This window comes from Rattus norvegicus, chromosome 9 (assembly GCF_021556685.1).
Source record: "Rattus norvegicus strain SHRSP/BbbUtx chromosome 9, alternate assembly SHRSP_T2T, whole genome shotgun sequence".
In the NCBI taxonomy this organism is placed as follows: domain Eukaryota; kingdom Metazoa; phylum Chordata; class Mammalia; order Rodentia; family Muridae; genus Rattus; species Rattus norvegicus.
The window spans coordinates 121,456,746-121,477,909 of record NC_141542.1 but is presented as its reverse complement, the minus strand read 5'-3'; the positions used below and the strand labels follow the sequence as shown (position 1 = coordinate 121,477,909).

The 21,164-nt window shown below is 46.9% G+C and overlaps 1 protein-coding gene and 1 long non-coding RNA gene across 14 annotated transcripts in view; one reads left to right on the top strand and one right to left on the bottom strand.

The window, feature by feature from the left end:
• Positions 1-21,164, top strand: part of Mtcl1 (microtubule crosslinking factor 1) — a 120,682-nt gene that overhangs the window by 40,451 nt on the left and 59,067 nt on the right.
• On the bottom strand, positions 11,129-13,705 carry LOC148003891 (uncharacterized). Of its 2 annotated transcripts, none has more exons than XR_015629832.1 (4): positions 13,547-13,705; positions 13,280-13,446; positions 12,869-13,028; positions 11,129-12,237 (listed from the first exon to the last, which is right to left on the bottom strand). It is a non-coding gene; the product is annotated as an uncharacterized LOC148003891 (long non-coding RNA). The 2 variants fall into 2 exon arrangements; XR_015629831.1 differs by having other exon boundaries at positions 11,140-12,237; positions 12,869-13,116.

Sequence of the window (21,164 nt, the reverse complement as noted above, 5' to 3'; positions counted from 1 at the left end):
TCCCTTCTCTCTCCTCACGCTGGCCTTTGTGCCAGAGCCCGCTTTGGATCACAGAACCCATTCTCCTTAGTGTACTGGCCTGGCCTGGCCTTCCTGATGGAAATCTGAGAGGACAGTCAGTCAGCCTTTGGACTGGCAGGTTGACACCGTTCCTAGTGTGCTCCTCAGGCGCTACCTGCTCCCTAGTACTGGCTCTGTGGAAAGTCACTTTCCACGGGCTACTGGGACAGCGGGCTGCAAGCTGGTGGCTTTAGAACCAGACACTTGTTATTTCACAGCTGTGGGAGACTACTAGGAGTCTGAAGTCAATGCGGCGGCTGGCTGTGTGCACTGAGACTTTACAGAAGATTCTGAGCCCTTTCTGTCGCTTCTGTGGGTGCCAGCCATCCCGGGTGTACTGTCATAGCTGCATCTCTCCAGTGTCCACCTCCGTGGCCTTTCTGTGTGTCCAATGTGATCACACACATAGCCTTCTCTGAGTGTGTGTTTCTCTTCCCTCTGCCTCTGAGGATCTTAACCATGGCGGATCAAATTCACCGACCTCCAGCATAACCCCATCTCCACCTGACTACATCGCCGAGACCCTTTTTCTGCCTTCAGGTTGCATTCACTGCTGTCAGAGCAAACGCTTGGACATATCTTCTTGGGGGGAGGGGAGGTCACAGGTCAACTCACAGCGTTGAAGTAGGCAGAGAAATTAAATCGTGCACCCAGCCCTCATCCTCATGGGACCTGATATGACACACACAGCGTGTGAGCACAGAATCAGTGGCCTGTGTGGTCTCTTTCCTTTTGCTGGCATCTCTCGGTAGCAGTTTGTTTGCAGCAATTTTTGTACCCTAACGGCCTGCCCACAATAGGTGGTTCCAGTCCACGCTGGGGACCTCTATTCCTCCTGCCTTTTGATGTGCACTCTGGGCTGTGGCAGCCCTAACCCGTGTGGGTCAGGAGTTGATTGACCCCTTTGTCACTTCTGAGTTGTGCTGACAGTGCCGTTGCTCCTCCTACTCCAGATCTTCAGGCCTAGCCTCAGCCAGGTCTCCTTGGAAGAAAACCCAGCACCCCGGTCAGCTGCTACACTACAGAACTCCCTGCTTTTACACCATCTTTCCCTTCCTCTGCCTCCAAGACCTCACTACTTTGATAGTCTCATGGCAGACCTCTGCCTCAGGGCCTCCCCCTCCAGTCAGTTCTGCATAACGCTGCCTCTGAGTCTGCTGCAATGACCCTCCTCCCCCAACAAAGCTGTGGGCAGGCCCCGCTACCCCTGGGGACTTCTTGTTTTCTACCTTCCTCCACCCTGTTCCCAAGAACCTAGTGACTCATGTGGGCCCTTGCTACGCTTCTCTGTGAATGCCTTGCTGGGGTGCACCCCACACGTTTGACTCATATTGCTCTGCCTTCTTCCTTGCTGTCTGTCTGATGAAGCTCTCATTCCCTTGAGGAACACAGCTGGAGGGCTCTCTCAGGGTTGTAGAAGCCCTTTTTGTTCCTATCTGAATAACCGTCTTGACCTCTCTGCTTGACCTCACAGCTCTGTGAGGGAAGGCACAGGCTCGCTCAGTCTCCCTGTCGTTGCAGTGACTTCTTAACTCAGTAGAAAGGTGGCGGGCATTTGTTGACTGCATGGATGAGCGCATGCATGCGTGAATGAGTGCATGCATGCGTGAATGAGTGATGAGCTTGCATGCAAGCCATAAGCTAAAGAGAGCTGAGACCAGCCCTGAAGACAGGGGATGATCCCCAAGCCAGTCCGGCCTGCTCTGAGCAGCCAGCAACCCAGGGCATTCACGGAGCTGCTTGTGATTAGCTGCTGTTTCTGTCTTAAGAGGTTGGCCAAGACACATTCTTTCCAATAGTAAACATTTCTACTTCTGTTTAGAAAAAAAAAATCCACCCTCTTGGTTTCTGCTTTGTATATTGTTAAAAGTTAGGTATTTTATGAATCCCTATTTGGAGAAAACATTAAAACAAAAAAGAAAATCCCGACAGATTTAAAGGAACCAATGGTTATAACTAGGAAACAAAAAGAAGCTAACGGGAATAGATTTATAACTCACAAGGAACGGACATTCAGACAACCTGAAAAACAGTTATTTGTTTATTTAGCATATGTGTGGGCCATGGTGCAAGTGTGGAGGGGGTGGGGGGGCTGTGTGTGGCAAGATTCGTGGGAGTCAGTTCTCTCCTACCATGTGGGTTCTGGGCCTTAAACTCAGACCTAGCAGAGAGCAACTAAGTCACCTTCTCAGTCCCTGAAGCTTCTGATAGAAGAGAAGGTACAAGATTGTGCGTGTGTGTGTGTGTGTGTGTGCGCGCGTGCGTGCGTGCATGCGTGTGTGGTGTGTGTGTGTGGTGTGTGTGTTGTGTGTGTGTGGTGCGTGCGTGCGTGCGTGTGTGTGTGTTGTGTGTGTGGTGCGTGCGTGCGCGTGTGTGTGTGTTGTGTGTGTGTTGTGTGTGTGTGGTGCGTGTGTGTGTGTGTGTGTATAAAGTGAGTAAGAGGGGGGATTATTGGTGTGCTCACATCGGTTCAGGAGGGTTTCTGCCATTTTTCACAATGATGATGGATCAGTGTGCGACTTCAGTGGAGGACGCCGTGGTTAGTGAACTACAGGACTGTCAGGGCGTCCTTATATCTCCCAGCCAAGTGTCACAGTTGCTTCTAGAATCCTCACTGTCCTCAAACCGTTTCGTACATGCATGGACAAAGTCCTTTGATGGCACCAGCAGCTCGTGATGCCGCCCTGCAAGTGACAGGCACATCATTCCCACTTCTAGTTTTGTTTCCTACAGGAACCCTGGACCGGCCGCACACGACCTTGAGAGTCGTTTGGCCGTTTACTGTATTTGTTTGGCAGCTCTAGCTACCCAGGAGCATCTTCAGCTCCTGGGGTGATCTTTGAGAAGCGTCCCCTCATTGCTCTCAAGCATGGGCGAACAGACAGAAAGACAGACAGGGCATTTGGATCAGCCAGCCGCCTCAGTAATGCTGTTAAATCAGGTTTGAAGAGGCCCGTGGTCAGAAGGTAAGCAAATCTTCTGGCCAGAGGCTGTAAGGCAAGTGGTGACTCTGTCCAGGGATGAAGGATGCAGAATGCAGAGAGGTCAAAGGTGAGCCTGAGGGAGACTGCTGGCCGAGGACAAGCCCTGTGGACACTGGTGAAGAATGGGGGAAGGGAGGGAGGGAGGGAGGGAGGGAGGGAGGGAGGGAGGGAGGGAGAGAGAGAGAGAGCGTGCTATGTGGGAAGAAAAGAACCTAAACGAAGGTGCTTCTGACAATGACAATCTTCCATAATCAGGAGACCCTGGAAGACATGGCCCTCTGTTAGGCATCTGGAAGGACAGCCCCTTCCACTCAGCAGTGTGGGTCACAGTGAGTCGTGTCAAGAACATGCTTGGCGCTCGCTATCTAGACACAAGTCGTGGCATTTAGCAGCATGGTGGCTTTGGACAAGTAGCTTAATAACCTGAACTTAACCATCTACATCTCCAAAGCAGGGGCCGCAGCGCCCCGTTCTGAGAAGGTTTCTCTTGTGATCTCTGCTATCCCTGAGTGGTGCAGCCATACGAAGACAGCCTAAGAGGCTACTTGAAATTTGCTTCTGTCACTCCGTAGAGGGGGACAGTAAAGCCAGTGTTAACTTGGTGACATTTTATGTCTGTGTGCTGCTAGAACGAACGGTCCTGGAAAGAACCCAAGCTTGCTTCCTCTAAGGGTGTATTTCCTACTTTCTCTGTGTCCCTAGCTTTTCAAAGAGAGCTAGTTATCTAGTACCAAGGCCATAGCTGTTTATCACCTGGCTGACCGATGTCCACCTTTACCTCAGGAGGCCAGGGAGGAAGCATTAACTCCTGTGGGCTCTTGTGGTTACGTACTCCAACCCCAAATGCATCCAGAAGAAATAGGGCTCAAAAAAATTTTTTTTTGGACCCAATGATTATTACCACACTTAATGCACTGTAGTGATCCTCCTGACTTCAGAGGGCTTACCCTAGAGCACTTCATCTTCCTGACAGCGAAGTGCCTTGCAGATAAAGCAGGTTCCCTGTGGGAGTCACGAGAGGTGCCTGCGGGTTTTGCTGGACCAAGGCCTTCAGAGCTCCTCTCTGTTTATGTGATAAAGTTGTTAGTGAGCAGTGTAGCACTGGGGTGGGGCAAACGCTTTTACAGCTGCAGGGTGCCCTGAGGCCAGGTCACTGTGCCAGGTCACTGCCCTCATGTGCCCCAAAGATGAAGACTGGTCAGCAGGTACCCTGGGCAGAGGCAATGACCGCAGCTGTCCTTCATCCTGTGACTGTCTCTCCATCAGCACTGGGTCTGTGCTTGTCTGGACTTTGTGGAGAATAAAGTTTATGTAGGAATAAAGGCTCAGACTGCTGCAGACTCTACACTTTCCCTCAAATGTTTAAATAGACTTTTGACATGTTTGGACGTAGCTCGTGTGGGTTCTGTCATAAAAGGCTCTGGGAGGGAACTGTGCCAAGTTATGGGTTCTATATTTCAGATTTTATAGGTACATATATTAAATGTGCCTCTTGCTGCGACCACCCGGGAGTGTAGCATGATGTTTTATCCGTGCTTCTAAGGATGTAACCAACGATGTTACTACCATCACGGACCGTGCTCACGAATGGCTATGCAAATTTATCTTGAATAGAATCCTGAATGCTCTCCCACAGTTTTTTTTCTATTGGGATGCTGTGTTTGATATCCCATATGCCAGTGCCCTGAAAATCACTGCTGTGTTTTTGTTCTTGGCCTCCAGCCTTATGTATGCCTTTCTACCGAAGAGGAAGCCTGAGGTGAACTCTGGTGAAATTAGAAACCCAGTGACCCTATGCAGAACCACGCTCATGGACAGAGTGCACAATGTAGTTGACGTAAGATTGGCACTGTGCACAGGGCCAGGGGCTTAGGTGTGCATTGCAATAGTAGTTACCTGTCACTAATCATGAAAGACCAGGTTAAAATAGAAATGCCCGAAGTTGGACAGACAGAGCCCACATATCTCCCTTCTAAATGTATCTCACACCCTGGGCGTAGTGTTTAAGATCCACTTAAACCAGAAACTGGAGGCAAAGCCAGCAGGGTGGCACCTTGAGTGGGCTGCTGATGTGTGTGTGTGTGTTGACTGACTATGAGAGGAGAGGGCGGTCAGGCAGACCTACTGCTCTGTGGCATCCCGAGGGCATGAGTCTGGGGAGAAGAGATCTGGGGCAGGTGCCATACTAAATATGAGGCAAGGTTACATACTATTATATGTGCTAAGTGAGAGCCTTAAACAGTTTATGTGTACATTAGCAGTAAGATGTGTAAACATCATGACTATTCATAAGCAAAAACCCCTTGTATATTAGAGCAGTAACTTTGAAAAGTTTGTTAAAGTCTTATGCATTTGTACTGGCTGGTTCTGTGTGTCAACTTGACAGAAACTGGAGTTATCACAGAGAAAGGAGCCTCCCTTGAGGAAATGTCTCCTTGAGATCCAGCTGTAAGGCATTTTCTCTGTTAATGATCAAGCGGGGAGGACTCATGGTGGGTGGTGCCATCCCTGGGCTGGTGGTCTTCGGTTCTATAAGAAAGCAAGCTGAGCAAGCCAGGGGAAGCAAACCAGTAAGTAACATCCCTCCATGGCCTCTGCATCCGCTCTGTCCTGCTTGAGTTCCATCCCTAACTTCCTTTGGTGATGAACAGCAATGTGGAAGTGTAAGCTGAATAAACCCTTCCCTCCCCAACTTGCTTCTTGGTCACGATGTTTGTGCAGGAATAGAAACCCTGACTAAGGCAGCATTCAACATTTTAGTTCTCACATACTGGTTACCTGTGAACTAAGAGAACTGGTAGTTTTCAGAGTAAGTCTGGCTAGAACTTTTTAAAGCTTTATACTTTATAGTATCTGCAGTAGTTGTAAGTTGTTTCATGTTGGATTTGGAAGAAAGTTTACTAAGGGACTTGCCTAACTTTTCTCAGAGGAAGAAATGCTTAAGAAAGGACTAGGGTGGGTAGTGTTTTGTTTCAGAGGAAGGCACTAGAAACAGTTAAGGGAGAAGAGTCCAAAGTTTCCAGCCTCAGGATGGAGTGATTTGGGGGACTGCAGAGATGTCTCATTGGTTAAGAGCACTTAAGAGGACCCAGGTCTCCAGCATCCCCACGGCGGCTTGCAACTATCTGTGACTCCAGTTCCAAGCATCCAAGGCCCCCTTCTGGTCTCCACAGGCACCAGGCTCACATCACATGCAAATGCTTCTGCACATCTATACATGAAGGGGAAACACCATTGCACGTTTTAAAAAGGCAACAATTTTTACTTTTCAGACACTCAGAGAGTACTTCCAAGATTCTTGGGGTAACCACTCAACATAGTTTCCTTGCTAACTTGAATATCACTCCCAGCAGAATGATACTGAGAATATGGTCACAATAAGAACTGGGATCCAGGCTGGAGAGATGGCTCAGTGGTTAGGAGCACTGACTGCTCTTCCAGAGGTCCTGAGCTCAATTCCCCGCAACCACATGGTGGCTCACAGCCATCTGTAACGGGATCTGGTGCTCTCTTCTGGTGTGTCTGAAGAGAGCGACAGTGTTCTTATGTATGATAAATAAATCTTTAAAAGAAACCAAAAGAACTGAGATGCACTACCAGTGGATATCAGAACCCAACACTGGGTATGTAACCTACTCTGAAAACCCAGAGAGGCTCCGAGTTCTGTGTGGTCACTGGCACTATAGGGAGGCCTAAGTGCTGCACCGCGAGGAACAGCGAGGCTGGCAAACAGCACGTCAGCGGTTCTAACGTGGCTCTTTGGATCTTTTGGAAAGAGAGTAGCTGGCAGGGGATGGTTTTCATTCCCAATCCCAGCTTTTATGGCTGACACCAATAAAACCCGGGAGCCCCTGAGAGTAGATGAGAGAGGAATGAATTGGCCAGATTTCTAGGCAGTTGTCCGTCACTGGGGTTTCCTGGCCGAGTCTTCCCATGTTTTAGACAGAAGTCATTATGCACACTTGGCGATTGGGTTTTGAGGGGACAACATGGAAAAGACGGTCTTCATAAAATGACATAAAATTCTTTTAGAATGTCATGTGCTAGATAAACCCCACCTAAGAGCATGTGTTTTGTTTTCTCTTTTTTCCTTTTCTCATCCAATTATTTTATAAATTTGTAAAGTTTTCCAGAGATTTTCTTTGTTTTCATTTACATACACACATATACATATATGGTATATGTATGTAAGTGTGGATGTATGTTACAATTGCACATGCCTGTGGAGGCCAGGTGGTGTGAGATCCCCTGCAGTTGAAGTTACACGCACTTGTGAGCCACTACCTGTGAGTGCTGGGAACAGACCCTGGCCTCTGGGAGGGCTGCTTAGTGTTGAGCCATCTCTTCAGCCCCTACAGCCGTGTTTTTCAAATTGGAATAAATCATTATTTAAAATAAAGCGCTTGGCATTTGGTTCTTTTTTTTTTTTTTTTTTTTTTTTTCGGAGCTGGGGACCGAACCCAGGGCCTTGCGCTTCCTAGGTAAGCGCTCTACCACTGAGCTAAATCCCCAGCCCGCGCTTGGCATTTGGAACTAGATTTAGCCTGCGTGTAGCCTTAAACTTTAGTAAGCTTGCTGCTTCTCTCTGGAGTCAGAAGACCTGAGACTTCTGAGCTGGAGACAAAGGATTTCATCCCTTAGAACACCAGGTAGTCCTGTCTCCCCCCAAACCCTCATATTCCCCATCCAGAAAGTGTGACCTCATAGGTCCCACTGGATACTATGTCTGTAGTGGGCTGGTGTCTCGGTTGAAAAAAGCTGAGCTTGGGAATTCACGGTCCTCTCTCCGTTATTTGTGTTACTTGTACATAGCATGTTCTTGCCACAAAGGGAACTCAAGGGCTCATCTGAACATTCCTGAGAAACAGTCCAAGTGAAGACTGGTCATGGCCTTGGGTTCATGGCCAGCACACACGGAGCAGAATGTGTGAGCCACACAAAGATAGTGCTACACAGTATCTAAACATCTGGGGGCATGTTTTTAACTCTGTAAAGTTTGTTAATTCTGATCTCAAACTATTACCATTCCCAATGCTTCTCTGTCGACTTAGATAACGGGCACCCACTTCCAGGTATTTCTTCGTCTCCCCCTTAATCAATCATCTCCATAAAGCAATGCTTATGCGAATATTCATTGCTGTTGTGAATATGAAGGGAATAAATGATTCAATTCTTATGACCGAGCCCATGTGATACAACCCACGTGCTTTATAATGAGACACCAGTGAGGTCTGGGAGAAAAGGGAACAGGGTCGTCTAGTAAGACTTCTACGGAGAATGTTTGTATGCCTTTATTTCTGTAGCCACATCCACCTGGCTTCCCGGGAGAGATAGTATGTCTGATGTTACCTTCCTGCACTCCCCTGCCATGTGCTCTCTCCTCCTATCTCTTTCCTTGTCAGTCTGTCTGTCTGAGGTGTGCAGCACAGGTCTATTTGTGGGAGGAGAGCTGTTTAGTGGTGGGAAGGAAATCATTTACAGGTGGAGGACATCTGAAAGTCTCTAAATGCCCTTTCTCTTTGATGCAGTCTGCTTCGCAGCATCAAAGAGGCCCCCTGGCGTGAGCAGCCAAGCCCTTCTGCAGCTGCTGGGGGTGGGGCAGTTAGTCACCACAGACATTGCTTTGGCGTCTCTGGGAAACTTGTCCATGAAGATGGCAGCTTTAACCACATGGCATGGCTTGGAGCCAAATGCTGCCTTACTAGGGTCGCTCCTCAGCTGTACCCTGGAGATAGATGGCAGCGTCTCCAAAACTCCCCTCATTTTCACCAAAAGACTTGTTTGAAGTTACAAATGTAACAGACAGGACGGTTCTAGAACCCAGACTTCTGATGCCAAGCTCCCAGTCGCTGTTTTGGATTTGTTTGCTGTTGTTACATTTCTGTTACCTCTCCTCTGTAAGCGAGACCGTACTGGGAGGCCTCCTTGCAGCCTTGCAACGTAGACAGTTGCTACTCTTTTTGAAAAACTGATAATAGGGGCAGCTGTCCCTTCTGCCAAGAACACTTCAAGGACAAGCACATGTCCTCCTTTGTCAGCTCCCTTTCCCTGGAATCAACCCTGTCCCAGAAAACCGTCCTGAGCCAGTGCAGCCCTGGTCCTCCAGGACATCTCTCAGGGGCTCCAGGTTAACCTGACCCATTTGTGGCAGGTTACAACTATTTTTAATGTCTAAACCATTTTTTAAAGACAAACCTTGTCCTCCTTGAGAGCACACAGCCCTGCTAAGCCTACACATGCTTCTGGATGCTGTATAATGCACAGTTCTAAAAACGACCATCTTCAGTTAGGTTAGCATGAAGACTTGGAATTACCATGCACCCAGTGGGACAGCAGCTCTCTCCCAGGAAGTAGGCACCTGTGCTTTGGCACAGATTACTGGGGTTCCTTGAGGGGCTTTTGACTTTCCTGGAGGTGGTAGTGGTGTGTAGCCTTAACTATGTTTCCATTGAGGAACAGTCTTAGCTAGGAATGAACAAAGAATGTTACCTGTCAGACAATGGGTTAAAATTTGTACACAGGTGGATTTTCAGCAATATTGAAGTATAGAGGCAAACTTTTTTGAGGGGAAGGAAACATTTAGAGCCTTTGTAAGGGAGGAAGAGAAGCAAAAATTGAGTGTCTTTGTCATGTTAGATGGTGATATTGTGCTTGTCCCAGTATCCGGGTCTTGTCAGCTATTAGCATGTGTGGTGTGGTCAGAAATTCTGAGTATTTTTCTTTTCTTTAAAGTTTCTAATTCTGAAGAATCATATATAGTAAATCCTAAATATTCAGTGGAATGTATTTATACCTCAGAGACCCTTTCTGTACATGAAGGCTTTCAGCCATTTCTAATGTCCTCAAATGACATTAACAAGGCACAAAGGAGGTACTGATGAGCCCCCAGTTATGGCTGAGGGGAGCAGTCAGCACCCTGGAATAGTCAGCCATTGAACTCTACAGTAGAGTCCCTAAGGAGAGCTTCAGATACAAGGAAAAAGTTAACATCCATTCTACAAATTACACTAAAAATGGGGGTTGGGGGGACAAAAACAAGCTCAGTGGCTTTTCTGGAAGAGTGGATGGGAGTTGCAAGTAGAGATTAAGCATTCATAATCTGAAAGTAAAAAATGACCCACAGTCCAAAACATTTTTATATGACATACAAATGCAAAATTCCATACTCAAAACTACTTTGTGTTCAAAATTATTTCAAGACACTGTGTAAACGAACCTTCATCCTAGATGCGTAATGGATACATGACTTTTGTATTTAGATTTTGGTCCTTGAGGTATTTTATTTCATATGCTAATATTCTAATATCTTGGAGAAGAGGGGTCAACCCTGAAATGTGAATACTTCTGATCCCACGCAGTTTGGAAAATGTGCCATGGGGTAGTATGGAGTGTCCCAGCTTACTTCTTGTCCTTTGCCCCCCAAAGCCCAGGAGTCTAGAATGTCACTGCCATCTGTAGTGACGGACTTTATTCTCTAATGTTTAACATTTTAACTTTTGCTAAGGAAAGCTCAGTGTGTCACCCTTGGGCGTGCTGGGCCCATGAACTCTCCCTGTAGTATCAAGTAACACTGACTTTGCAGGGACAGCTCATCTTCTGAAGGACTCGTGAGAAATGTCTCGTAATGCATGAATAGAAATATGCACGAATGGAAAAATGCAAGTCAGAAACAAAGGTAGAGATGGCAGGAGGCAGGAGGCAGGAGCGGGGAAAGAGACTGTTTTCTCCCCGTTGACCCTGGGTCAGGAGCCTTGAGGAAGTCTGGATACCGCAGAGAGGACATGGGACAGGAAGGAGGTGTTATGTCTCTGCCTGACCCGGGTCTTTGCAGAAGCACATCTGAAGCAAACATGGGTGTTTACAGCAGCACAAACGCAGGAGAGCTGTTCGGGTGTGTCTCTGGGGGATTTTGATTTTGATTTGGTTAGAAATAATGATGTGTACATTTCTAGATTTTTGAAATGCAGTAGCATTTTGCTGTGGTAATAAGGTGTGTTCATCCTTTTGAGGAAGGTGAATCTTTCTTTCACTGACTTCCAAATTGTGGATTTGACTAAACGAGTTTCTTTTTTTTTTTTTTTTTGGATCTTTTTTTCGGAGCTGGGGACCGAACCCAGGGCCTTGCGCTTCCTAGGCAAGCGCTCCACCACTGAGCTAAATCCCCAACCCCACTAAAGTTTCTAAAGCCAGCTTCCTCACTTTCTATCCACAGAAGATCAAGACTGTGAAGCCGCCTCTGGGGAGAGGCTCACAAAGCCTGTCAGAGGCCTCCTTCCTCAGCAGGGTGAGGGGTGACACTGAGATGTTTTTCCCACTTACCCAACTGACATGCTTCACCTCATATTTCCCTGGGAAAAATGATCCTAATTTTTCTGGTTCTGTAGATAATTTATAGAATGTTCCTTCAAGAGTAGGATTTGGGGTGATTGGAAGGCAGTGGTTAAATCTTTCCAGTTGATCATGTTTCTACCTTGGTATTTTAAGTCATAGACTTGGGCGAATCTACGAAAGTTTTTTTTTTGGGGGGGGGTCTATAAAAGCTGTGGCCTTTGGCACTGTTGAAGCTTCCTGAAACCTGTCCATGCTTGTGCCTGTTCAAGTCATCCGGTGTTTGTGATCAGACAGAAGATAATACCAGCGACCTGGGGACAAAGGATGTGTACATTTTGCTGGTGGGGGTGGAGGAAACAGACAAGTTTTCAAAGTACAGTTGAGGATGACAGAATGTGCCAATCTTGTAAAAACTCCCTCCCAGTCTGAGACAGTCACTCATTTCTCCCTCAGAGCAGAAAGGGAAAAGGCGAAAGCGGGTGAGGGTTGCAATGTAAGGGGAGAGTAGACAGTTGCCTGTTTCCCGTTGTGACTCGAGATCACTTGTAGGGGATTAGCCTCCCAGGCTTAGTGTCCACAGTCAATGTTTGTTCTCCTCCAAGCAGAAGAGAACCTCTCAGCACTACTGACTGCTTTCCAGAGGCTCAGCCCATGCTGCTCTAAGCCCTTAGCGGGTTTGTAGCCATACTCAAGGAGGCGTTCCGGAAGAATCCGCAGATTTCAGATTGGGCTGTAGCACTGACTCTTTGCAGTGTGAACAGTTGCTCACATCACCTTCCTAGAGTGGAACCGTACACTTGAAGCTTCCTCCCCATCATTAATTCAGGGCGAGAGCCTTTTCCCCAAAGGGCATTCCTAAAACCTGTTTGTAGAACAATTGGAGAGGTTTCATTTTTTTTTTTTAAATCCGGCAGCACGAAAATAGTCCCAAGAGAAGAAAACATTTCAAAGGCAGAGTGCTATAATGAGGCCCTCACTTAAGGGCAAGCTGCCCGCCAAAGCAGGGGACCTTTGGAAAGGCTTGTAATTGGCACACATTTCTATCGAAAGTGCAGTGGTCATGAATGGCCAATTGTTGTGCAAATGGGCTTTCTGTTTGTACCAGTACCTCAGGAAGCATTAGACCTTGGCCTGCACCGACTGGAGGTCAGAGGAGGTGGAATACAAGACTGGCGCACAGGAGTGACTGACAGGAACGGTGACAGGCCTGAGTGCTAGGTCTCTTCACAGGGAGTCACAGATCAAATGGTCTTAGGGCCTTGGAACTTCTAGGGTAGAGCTGGTACACTGCTGTGCCATGGCTGAGCCATGGCTGTGGACCAATACACACATGCTTTAGCTGTGGAGTCCCTTCTTCTAGATACAGATGACATGAATGCAATCTCTGCTTGTATAAGGAGTGCCTAGCCTCCAGCATGCCCTCTTTGGAGTCCCCCAAATATGGAAGTCACAGCATCATACACTTACCATGTACCCTTCTGGGCTGATCTTACCTGTTCATTCAGATCCTGTATGCTGTTGGCAAATAAGTAGCCATCCATCCTTCAGGGTCTGGTCCATGGAGTTACTGTCTTTGAGAGGCTGTAGGGACACTTGGACTTCTAAGGGACCAGGTTCAAATATGGCTGTGGGCAGCAAGCCACTTTCTGGGCTCTGGCATACGAAGAAAGATTAATATTTCCGTCCTGTGTATCAGGAGGTGTCTTGACTCTAAAGTGTTTGGCTCTCCTGGAATAAGTGACTAGACACAAAATAGAAGCCACATGGTCAAATGGAAACCTAGGAGCCCACGTAAGTTCAAACGTCCCCAGTCAGTTCTGGGGCTCAGGGAGCACCTACTAGAACTGTGCTAGGAGGATACGGTGAGACTCCCACTTTCCCGTTTTAGGCCTCAGTTTTCTTACCTCCGTTCCTGCCAACCCCTTCTGTGCCTGTCAGTTTTTTTCTTCCCATATCTCCACGAGACAGTGCTGTGTGCATAGGTGCATGAACGGCAACAGTACGAGGCCCAGCAGGAGACATTTTCTGGAATGTAAAACTTCCGATGCCTCCAACAAGTCACTGGGTAGCTCTGAAGGATCAAAATTTCTCCCACTAGTATCTTTTTAGCGAATTTTAGAAACATCTTTTCATGAATAAAGGAGAAACGATTTACTTAGAAAAACTCATACCTACAGTAGTTGTGAGAGCAGACAGACTTGAAGTATCCGTACAGGAGACGTAAGAAAATACAAATTATAGAAACCGCATTACTATTAGAAAAAATAAGGCCATGGAGAAAACCCTCCCTAATAGAGCTTCGGTCTGTTTAAAAGCTGCCTTGAGTGTGTACTTTACAGATTGAAAACAGAGCTGACTAATCTTAGCTGTGTGGCCATAAAAGGAGAGAAAGGGGGATGTATAGCTTTGCACGGGGGGCAGGCAGTAAATCATGAGGGTTCATCGTGACACCCCAAACTAAGCCACAAGCACCCGTATGAGAGTTGTGGGTGTACCTTTTAAATTCTTAAAATAGACCACATCTGGATGTAATTTTTTTTATTGCAGTAAACATACACAGCACACAAGTTGCCGTTTTTAACTTTTGTGGAGGGTATAATTGTGGCATTACTCTCAGTAGTAGGCATCCGCACTACTATGTCCTGAACATCTTCATCACCCCAGAGAGGTGTTCTGCACCTCTTAGGCCATAGTTGGTTGACTGCCCTGGTCCACTACCCTCCACTGTTCTCTTCTCTGTCTCTGAATTTGTATACCCCAGGTGTAGTGCTCTGGTGGGATCACATAGCACTTGTCTGTGTTTCTGTGTTGTTATTTCACCTAGCATGGTGTTTTCAAAGTTAATCCACACATCAGAGCTGGTTTTCTTCTTTCTGCCTAAGAAGCCACATTTTGGTTAACCGTCTATCTTTTGACAGACCACATGGGCTATACTCACCGCTTGGCTGCTGTGAACAGTGTGATTGGATCATTGGTGAATTATTGGTGAACAATAATCAGTGCTTGAAAAAGTGTCTCTGGGTTGAGAAATTTAGGGGAGAATGTATAAGGACACATTGGTGACTAGCGGAATGGGCACATGGCATTGGGTTGCACATTCCCCATAGGTGACAATACCCACATAGCTGCAAGGGCTGTGCAGCACAGAACGCATACTTCAGCCAGAGAAGTGACCATATTGCAGATGCATAAGCGACATTATAAGCAGGTGGGGAGCAGTGAATGTGGTGAGTTCAGAAGACTCGTGACTGCTTAAAGGCTGAAAATAAGGATTCGGGGGTGCTCAGCCCTGAATGAGATATTGATAGGAGGGGCAGAAAGATCACAAAGGCTGGAAGATGGGGAGGAAGACTACAACCTGTGGGTTGACACTACCATTGCACTCATCAACGCAATAGCACTGGGATCTTCACACAACTGTCCTGTCAATGGTCAGTCATGGGCGGGGGCACTGTTTATAAAGCTCTACTCTTCTCTGATGAACTAGATAGATTCTTGGAGAGGGGAGTCAATGTATTCACTTACAAACCCACTAGAGAGCCCATCAGACTCCAGTGGACAGTTGTTCTATAGACAGCCCTATTTAAACTCAGTGGATAAAAAAACAAAACAAAAGACATGGATATAGGAAAGATTTGTGGGAAGAGGTTAGAAGGTTAGAAGAGGGGGCTGGAGAGATGGCTCAGGGGTTGAGAGCACTGACTGCTCTTCTAGAGGTCCTGGGTTCAGGTCCCAGTGACCACATGGTGGCTCACGGCCATCTGTAATGGGATCTGATACCCTCTTCTGGCACGTCTGAGGACAGCTACAGTGTACTCATCTATAATAAATAAATCTTAAAAAAAGAAAAAAAAAAGAAAATAGAAGGTTAGAAGAGAGGGCAGGGGTGAGAATCATCACAGTGCACAATATACATATGTAAAATTACCGGTGGACAAACTTAATAATAAAAATAGAGTAGATGGGAGGGGGCTGGGGCGAAGGTCCAGTGGGTAACAGTACTTGTGGCATAAGCCCTAGGACCTGAGTTCAAATCCCCAGAACCCATGTAAAACACTGGGTGTGACCACGTGGTCCTGCAGCCCCAGTACTGTAGGAAAGAGAAACAAAGAGCATGGCTGGGCATTGCTGGCTGTCAGCCAAGCTACAGTTTCAGTGGGAGAACAAGTCTCAAGGGGATTAGGTGGGGTGGGTTAAGGTAGGATACATGGCCCCTGCACATACACATGGGTACTCCCTCTCGCCACTCCTCCCCTCTGCTAATAAAAGTGGCCATGTCACTATGGTTTACCAACCTATCATGTTATGAAAATAGCCCAGGATCGATAGAAGAGAGCCACACCAAGGTGATGCTCCTAGGATAGAGGCTTTCTAGAAATAATCCAGATGATCCAGTCTTCCTTAGGTTGTGAGGAAGGAGAAGGAAGAAAGGATGATGTTAACGACTGGAAGGTGCATGAAGAGAGGAGAGGGAGGAGAGGAGGAGGAGGAGGAGGAGGAGGAGGAGGAGGAGGAGGAGGAGGAGGAGGAGGAGGAGGAAGAAGAAGAATCTGTAGCAACAGAAGACACATGTCCTTGATATCCGAGAGTTGGTGTCTTACTACTGTGAACAGACACCATGACCAAGGCAACTCCTATAAAGATCACATTTAATTGGGGCTGGCTTACAGGTTCAGAGATTCAGTCCAGTATCATCAAGGCAGGAGCATGGCAGAACCCAGGCAGGCATGGTACAGGAGGAGCTGAGAGTTCTACATTTTCATCTACATTTTCATCTGAAGGCTGTTAGCAGAATACTGACTTCCAGGCAGCTAGGATGAGGGTCTTAAAGCCCACACCCACAGTGACACATCCACTCCAACAAGGCCACACCTCCCAACAGTACCACTCTCTGGGTCAAGCATATACAAACCTCCAGGGTCCAGTTGGTCTCCAGGGTCCATGAGGACAGAAGACATGTGTCCTTGAGAATGGAGAGTTGGCCTCCAGGGGCCCCAAAGGTGATGGAGATCTGAGCAGTCACAGTGTGGCCATGTGGTAAGAAGTGTCACCCATAGGTTATGGGAAGGCCCAGGATCTAGTATCTACAGAGGCAGCATGAGAAAATGGGGGGTGGAAAGCAGCCCCTTAGCCTTCCCCTTCACACTCGTGTCTGTCTGTTTGTGTTGTTTTGATTTCTCCATTCCTTCTCTTCCTTGTTGGTTTCATTGGTAATTGTTTTGTGGGTACCGAGAACATCTAGGTGTTCTGTAGCTTGAAGGGAGTTGCCAGCTATGTACACAAAGACATCCTCTGCTCTAGTGTACTAACCCACAGCTCCACTCATTCATGATGCTCTTATTCTGAACGAAACAGATGCTCCTGGGGAATGAAGAGGCAGCCTTGAGAGGGAGGCTGAGCTTTTCCTGATTTCCAGTTTGGGGGAAGAAAAAGAAGAAACCCGGAAATGATCAGAGAAAACAGAAAGAAAGGAGTTGGTTAAAATGGTCAAGAGAGAGGCAAAGTCGTGGAAGGAGCGTCCTGGGGCAGAGGCAAGGCAGTCTTGCTGAGACTGTCTGACCCAGACCTGAATCCCCACCAAGCTGATTAGTTAGACAGTGTCAATATGTTAACGAGGAAACTCTCCTCTCTGGTGCTTAGGATCTGGTAGGGAGAGAACATTGTTGCGACTTGTGTGCTAGCTGTTTGACACATCCCATAAATTGTGTGTGAAATCATTGCTCCCATTGGCTCTTTGTGTTCTTAGCAACATCATTCAAAGTCTGACCTACTACCTCCCTCCGTGATGGAAGCCATGCCTTCCATTGTGGGAAAGTTTTACTGTTAAAATATCTCCTGTGAGAATGAGCCCGCAGTAATAGACATGTTCCCAACCAGACGACATCCTGTGAACTCTGAGGTACTGCTTGGGGAGCATACAGATGGCCACAGAGTTGGTTTGTCTTCAAAGTATACATTCCTATGCAGAATGGAAACCGCTTTTCTGAACATGGGGTTCCTCCTAGAGAGAAGAAAGCAAGTGATTCATAGTAACCAAGAAAGCAAGTGATTCATGGTAACTCTTTCTGTGCTTAAAAAGCCTCCCGAGTGTGGGTATTAAAGGCATGTGTAGCCACCATTGCCAGATGATTAGCACTTAAGACTTTAACCAGGAAAAGGCTTACTTGCTTTTCACCTAAGTTTGCTCCTCATGGCTGTCACCTATGAAGCACACTACCTCACCCATCCCTACAGGAACCCTTTCTCTCAGGCAGTTATGATTGTTACTTGCTTGTTTTTGTTTCTGAGACAGCCCTGGCTGGCCTAGAACTCACAATGATACCCCTGCCTCTATTTCTAGTGTGTTGGGATTAAAGGCATTCACCACCACACTCAAAGCCACTCATTACTGCCATTCGTAAGTATAAATGAGGAAGTTCCTGTCAAAGCAGTGTGGTAGTCTGAGTGAGAATGGCCCCCTTAGGAACTCTTTGGGAAGGATTAGGAGGTGTGGCCTTCTCAGGAGGTCTGTCACTCAGGGCAGGCTTTAAGTTTCAAAAGTCCATGCCATTTCCCAGTTAGTTCCCTCTGGCTTGTGATTGTTGTCTCAAGATAGGAGCTCTCAGCTACAGCTTCAGCGCCCTGCCTGCTTGCTGGCCACCATGCTTCCTGCCAAGGAATCTAAGCCTCTGGAACTGTAAACCCTAGTGAACTCGCATATAAGTTGCCTTGGTCATGGCCTCATCACAGCAGAGGAGGTGCTGCCAAACAAGGCTGTGCAAGAAACAAGCGTATCTGCTCCCGTGAAGACACACATACAGGCACAGCTCAGGAGTGCCGCAATCCTGCGTTTCAGCAGGAGTGCACACAGAGCGGTGCCCCATAAGGCCTCTTCTGTCCCTGTCTGTGTGGTTCCTGCCTTGTGAGTTGGTCCACCTTGCTACAGCCAGGCACCAGCTCAGTGCTGGAAGGGTGATTTTCAGACTCGGCTTTGTAGTCATCAGAGGCTGGTGCCTTGGGCTCCCCAAGTGGGGTTCTAGCAGATAGCCATGGCTCACATCATGTCTCTCTTGATTAGCTGTTGAGGGGGCTGCATTGGAAACATTTGGTCTGGCAACTGCCCATGCTTTCAAATTGTGACATATTCTGTTGCCTAAATGTAAACAGTAGCAGACGCGTTCATGGTTTGGAGGTCAGAGCCACCGACCAGCACATTCACTTAAAGAATAGGCACTCAGCCCTGGAGATAACCAAACTGCCTTCTTTGATTTTTTTTTTCCCCCCAGCACCTAAAGTTTGGGCTTTTTGTGTTCCTTTGCAGAATGCCACACCCAGCACAACCCTTTCCTAGCCACCTTGCTCATGGAGTCGTGGTCAAGAGGGCTGAGGGCAGGCAGGTGTCACCTCCACACCCCCCTTTATCTGTTCTGTTCCCTGCCCATTTGTAGCACCAAGGTCACCTATTGCTCTTGAAACCCTTCCTTCCATGGTATCAAAGCTGCATAGTGGCCCCCAGCGCCTTCTTAAACATCCTGCCCCTCCCTGATAGCCCAGTTGCTGCCTTTCCCTAATTAAATCACTTGTAATACTCAGGGCACATGGAAGCAAAGGGAGAACAGAAAGCTTCCGGTCCTCAAGAATCATAAAACCATGGGCTAAGCTCTCCCCACCCCCACCCCTCACACATCATCTGGGGTGTGTCCCGGTCGATGCTTGGAGGAAGGGATTTAAGCAGCCACTGCCCTGGAGACAAGAATTGCTGGAGATTTGCCCTTAGAACTGGAATGGCTTTTCTGCACGGTGCCAGCGAGGCCAGTGTTTGAGCAGTGTGGTGGATGATTAATGGAGCCAGGCTGTGACACTAGATAACAGGATCTTAGGCAGATTCGGGTCAGTAAGTCAGATGGGCATTAGACTTCGTCTGTCTAGTAGGAGAGCCTCCAGTTAGGAAGCCCTGAGCGTGCGAAGGCAGTCAGAGACTCAGGGTTCCACTTACTAGCCCCAAGTGTCCATTAGAGCCCGTGTGACGCCCGCCGTGCCGAGATATACATGAGGAACCACACCCACACCGAGTGAGCCAGTCTCGCCTGTTTGATTTCCAGTTGGTTTCTGCATGGCTCAGGGCTCCTCAGTCTCCCCCATTGGGAGGTGGGAAGACAAAGGCTTATGGATTAGGATGTTGGATGTTTGACTCCGTTTAAAACAGAGGTCTTTCCTGATTTGAAAGAATAATGATATAGATCATGTTTGACAAAAGGTGCTTTGCGGTGTAGCAAAAAATGGTGTGCATTGAGGAGAAACTGTCCTTAGATTTCTGGGTTTTGATTTTTTCCTGGGCCAGGGACATTTGACGCAGGGTACTACGGAGCTGGACTTGTCTCAGTCAGCTGCAGGCACGGGTGGAAGTCACCAGCACCCTTCATGTCCTGAGCTGTTCAGCTGTACAGTTCGGTAGAAAAGTGCATTAAAGCATTTTTTAAAAGTAGAATATTTTCTTTACTTGCGTTGTATCAGAATATAATCGAATTTTGCCTTAAAGAACATCTCTTAATCTTGACATTTTAGTGGAATTTGTAAAAATCTGCAGTCACTCATAATTTTATTACTCACTGACAAATAGCCGTTAGCATGTTAATTTTTAATTAATTTGTAAAATTTATTTATCTTATTATTTTAAGTGTATGAGTGTTTGGCATGAATGTATGTCTGTGCACCGTGTGTCTGCCTGATACCACACAGGTCAGAGAAGGGCATCAGATACCCTGGCCCTGGAGTTACCAATTGCTGTGTGAAGCCATGCGGGTGCAGGGAATTGAACCTTGATCCTCTTAATGCTGAGCCAGATGCCCAGAGTCCCTGTATTGACATTTTAAAGGTGTGTTTACATCCAAACCTTTTCAAGACAACATTTTTAACCTTGTTAGATTATATGTTTTAATTCTGCACTGAAAAGAGTAAGATTTCACGAGAAATTTTCCATGCCTATAAATGTTTTTAATAATCATTTCAGTGGCTCTGCAATATTCTTGTTCTCCTTCTATTTTATTGGGAACATTTGTAAACATTTAATAAACTTAACTTAGTAGTATACACCTTTATTCCCCTCACATTAACACTTGGCACACTTAGTTTATCTCGTCTGTTCATTTGCCCTCTTACATATTATTAATTAATTAATTAATTTACTCCACATCCTGAATATCTTGTTTTGGATTTTGTTGTTGTTGTTGTTGTTTTTGGTGTTTTTTTGCACTTGAAAGTAAATTATAGATTTTCCCCCAAACACACACTGTTAATTAGACCTCGTGTGGCGTTAATTAGAGGTGTTTTCCTTTACAGAAATGCACAGGTCTTCGATCTTTTTAATTACGGAGTTTTGACAAGTGTGGAGGCCATGAGGGGGTCACAATACTCATTGTCTGAGATGGCACTTTCGTGGTTAATACTGACTGTCAAGTTTTCAGAGTCGAGATCCACCTATGAAACACTGCCATGCACAGATCTGTGAGGGATATTCAGATTGGATTAGTCTCTGGCCATACCTGTGGGGGATCATCTTTATTAGGATAAGTGAATCGGGAAGATCTGCCCCAAAGGATGGGGGTTCCTTTCATGCCCGCCTGCTTGGTCCGGGTGGGCAGAGGCGAGCATAGAAGAGCGTTTCTGCTCTTTCCTGACTGGAAACATTGTAGCCACAGTCACCTTCAGCTACTACAAGGCCATGACTTCTGTACCATGCTGGAGCCAAAATAAACCCACCGTTCCTTAAATTGCTTTTGCAAAGAATTTATATCACAGTAAGAAGATCCC